The sequence below is a fragment of the Eurytemora carolleeae genome, unplaced genomic scaffold (assembly GCF_000591075.1).
Source record: "Eurytemora carolleeae unplaced genomic scaffold, Eaff_2.0 scaffold491, whole genome shotgun sequence".
Taxonomy (NCBI): Eukaryota; Metazoa; Arthropoda; class Copepoda; order Calanoida; family Temoridae; genus Eurytemora; species Eurytemora carolleeae.
In genome coordinates this window covers 142,118-146,895 of record NW_019396410.1, presented here as the reverse complement: position 1 = coordinate 146,895, position 4,778 = coordinate 142,118, and positions in this window count along the sequence as shown.

The window sequence follows — 4,778 nt, the reverse complement described above, 5'->3', positions numbered from 1 at the left end:
ATGGAGGAGGGGGGAGGGGGGGGGCGATATTAGGCATAATCAAATTTGAACTATTTTGTTTTCAACAACAAAGATTTCTTTTATTGATGACAAGACAAAGCTTCGCCAAAGAATGAATTATTTGAATTGAAAATTAGATTGGAATTATGTATCCTGAGTTAAGTACAATATCGGGGGTAGGGGGGAGGGGGGGTTATGAGCTGCTCCCCCTTACAATATTCACTGTAAGTTGCTTCAATTACTAAAGGAAATGTTCAAACATAATATTCTCTAATTCTCTAAACCCTGCAGAGTAACTAAGAAAACATATTTACTAAAAAAATGTGCATTTGCAATATTAACAAACTTCATAATTTGTTTTACAATATTAACAAGTCTTGTCGTGTTTAAAACGTATACAAAATCATTTTCATTTAAAATAGATATTTTTCTTACAAAAAGAAATATGAACTTATTATCTTATATATCTTTATATAAATAATTTGTCATTTATTTGATCCACATGAATCATGTTTCGTGAACTTTTTTGTCGTGATTATTCAACAATTATTCATCTCTTCAGTACATCTCATCTACATCAAATAGTTGATGACTTAAAAGGACTGTAAAAGAAAAATGAATGGGGGTATAGGCTGAAACCTAAGCATTATAGGAATTGGTCGAGACCTATAAGAGTTCTATCTGATGTTCCTGTCTCAAGAAATTGATATAAAACGGTGTCAAATTTATACAAAAATGTATATATATAAAATTTTGTATTTATTATATTATCAATTATTATAGATGAAAAATTATAAAATTGAAATAATGATAGGAGCAAACATAAGTTTTTCAGGTTTCCCTGGGATATCGTCGTTTTCAGATTGGTTGCTTATTTGCTGAATATGATCTATTTAATTCTACCACTTTTATATTTTTCTATACATACGTTTTCGTATAAAATGCTGTGTGTAGTCTAAATTCTCAAGTTAAAGAGAAGATCGAAAGAACCCTTAAACTAAAGCGTTAGATCTGCCCAATTTAGAACGGTATCGTCATATACAAGGCAATAAGACAAGGAAAGTTAATTGTTGTTGCGTATTCTCTGCGTACATATTGAAACCAGTTCTCTCTTGGCTGTGTTTGTAAGCAAGAATAGATGCATTAGTGTTCCTCTAGTATCTGAGGAGGATCCAAGAATTTCATTTTAATAATTCACATAATAGTTTCCTATGACCAGAATATTTGATTGATTTTTTATGTGATAGATAGATCCCATGTCAGGCTGTGACATCCGTCTTGTTTACTATAGAGCCAAGAGACAGTACACTGCAGTACAAAAAATGCGTACACCAAGTACACCTCTGAAATAACTATCTTTACACTATAATTCTTTAATCATATATAAACAATTAAGATGATACCGTCGTTTTTTCTGTATTAATTTTTTTTTTAAATTCCATTCATTGCTTCTGCATAAATTCGTAATTCACTTTTACAGGGAACTTTAAATAAAATGATCAATTTTCCAATTGAAAACTAAGGATACTTCATTCAATATTTCTGTAAATCAGGTATGCAATTCTTCACACGAAAGGTCAAATCAAATTTCGTTTACAGTTCCTTTAATCTTATTTTGTTTAGATATTTGAAAAGTGTCCTTTAAACTTATTTTGTTTAGATATTTGAAAAGTGTCCCTTTAAATTTATTTTGTTTAGATATTTGAAAAGTGTCCCTTTTCCCTTTAAGCTTATTTTCTTTAATTATTTGAAAACTGTCCCTTTAAACTTATTTTGTTTAAATATTTGAAAAGTGTCCCTTTAAATTTATTTTGTTTAAATATTTGAAAAGTGTCCCTTTAAATTTATTTTGTTTAGATATTTGAAAAGTGTCCCTTTAAGCTTATTTTGTTTAAATATTTGAAAAGTGCCCCTTTAAATTATTTTGTTTAGATATTTGAAAAGTATGAAGTTTTTCACGAATTAGATGAGTATTTTAATAGAATTGAGAATATGCTGGCAAAAAAATTGTGATATTATAAAATTATATGTTTAATGAAAACCTTGTATGAAGGATGCTTTTACGTGAATTAGAATTTCAGAATATTAAAATATGTCTTGCCAATATGCAACATTGGGAAGTTTCAAAATATTCAATAATTTATGATAACGTAAGTTTCTTGTTATAGGGTTTCAAACCCAAGAAAAAGAAGAAAAAGATTTTCTTCAAATAATAAGAAGAACCACGGATTCACGAAACCTCGATATTCAACACTTATTCAACACTTATTCGTATACAAGGAGGTGTGCGGGGGGGGGGGAGAGTTATCTAGGCAGAAGCCCCCCCCCCCCGCGATTTAAATTCCAAATTCCAAATTCCATGGACAAAGGAGTTCAGTCTTTGACACAAACTCAGATTTTCTATTCCCTATATCTATTCAGCCCGATGTCGTAGACCTCAGATATTTCCAACTAGGAATTCTTTTAGATCAAATAATTCAAGTTTGACATATCAAAGGTTTCCCACCATCCAGTTATGGAGATATAGGGATTGGAAAATTTGATTTTGTGTCAAAAACTCAGTTCCTTTTGTTAATTCTGCAATATATACTGTACTATTACTACTAGTACCATATATACCATGTATCACTACAGACTATAGATAGAAGGAGAAGCTAAAATGTATACAACACTTGTACGACTGTGTGACCTCGTAGCACCTCTAGTTTTGATTTTATGCAGAAGTATGAGGAGAAAAAATTTTATGTGTTACAAATTAGAAATTAAAAAAAAAAATTCAATAACTTTTCAATTACAAGATTTATGATCGAAAACATATCAGATTTTCATCTTTTCACTTTAGTTTGGAATTGTAGTATTAAAGGGACCGTTCACTTGTTTGGGTAATTTCAGGGTAAACTAAACAGCCTATGTAGGGTTTATAAAGTTGGTTATAGTGTTGATGATTAACTTCATGTCCCATGAACATAGTCTGATTTTTCATGTCCCATAAACATAGTCTGATTTTTCATGTCCCATTTTCATTCCCATTCTCATTCCCATTCTCATTCCCATTCTCATTCTCATTCCCATTATCATACCCATTCTCATTCTCATTCTCATACGCATACCCATTCGTCTGATTTTTCATGTCCCATAAACATAGTCTGATTTTTCATATCCCATAAACATAGTCTGATTTCTCATATCCCATTAACATAGTCTGAGTTCTCATGCTGATTATTTCCATTATGGTGTCTCTGTAAATGTGACAAGCGGATTGTTGCTGCAGGATACGTCTATGAAGAAAATACTTAGAATTTAACAGTTTTTAAGATAAAAATAATGATCTTTATAAATCGCTAAAATAGCACCCTTGTGAATCGGTCATGCAAATGTTTTATCCTCACTCACGATCACAGATTGGCTCAAAATGATCAATTTTATAAAACCCCCGCAGGTGGCATGTAAGTGGGATTAAAATAATCCCTAATAAACTATATATTTAATCCCCCTATTGCATACTTTGCAAAAACCTTCAGATTTTTGAAATATACTTAAATACTTAACATTTATAAAATATTGCTTTCATTTCCTAGTGTTTTAATATTAAAGCCTTTTTGTCTAATAAAGGGGGGGGGGGAGTTAAAGCTATTGCCCTTGGAGTTTAAAGGGGAGTGTGATAGAGATACATGTTAACAGTCCAACTTTTCAAGGCCTACTCATTTTTTGAAAGTTTATGCTTTCTAAAAAAATTATAAAAGTTAAGGTGCTAGGGAGGTTTTAAAGAAATTAAAAGCCCCCCGGAAAAAATAATTGAAAAAAAATTTATATTTGAAGTTTTAGCATGCAGACATGTTTTAATTTTTCTATTTTTTATGGGCTTCTGAAATATGATTATTTGGGACAAAAATAATTATTAATAAAGTTTAGGCCTCTCTCCTCCCCCCCCCCCACACAACTGGGAAAGGTTGAACTACAGGGTGTCCCACATCAAATTAGACCGCGTCGATGGGTCTAAATTACAATTTGGGGGATAAATCAGAAAATTTAAGAAGAATGAATCATTTAAAAAATTTGATAAGGCTAATAGAAATTTTTTTTGCAGAAAATGCTAGATTTTTCTAGTATTATGTGCGTATTTTGGCGTTAAAGATTGGAGATAATCAAATATGATATGGGACGCTCTGTATATTATCTATATATCTATCTATCTATCTATCTATCTATCTATCTATCTATAGTGTTAACAAGACACTGTATAATGATAGGCATGCTCCCCCCTGTAGTGTTTGGGCTTGATCCCTTATTCTATAATTTAGTATCTTTCTAAACTTCTATTTATCTATTTATCTTACATCTATTCTTTATCATATATATATATCTATCTATCTTTCTGCACTTTTATTTCTCTATTTATCTTACATCTATCCTTTTCATTTATATATACATCTATCTATCTATATATCTATCTATCTATCTAACTATCTATCATCTATATATCTGATATGAATAACCTATTTTATCTCTTATACTAGATGAAGTGCCCGTGGAATTAAAAAAAAAAAAATTTGAAAAAACAATTTTGAATTTTTTTAGCCTATGGGTTTCCTCATAAAAAATGTCAGCCCATTCGGTTCAGCCGTTTGGACAGCTAAAGGAGTGAAAATTGGTGAGGTAGGCGGGGTGTTGCAAGGGGGCAGAGCCCCCCTTGCGTAGAAAATGTTTGTAGTTTTGGTATGGAAACTAATAATTTTAGCTTGAATTATATATTATGTAGATTTAAAAAAAATTTACAG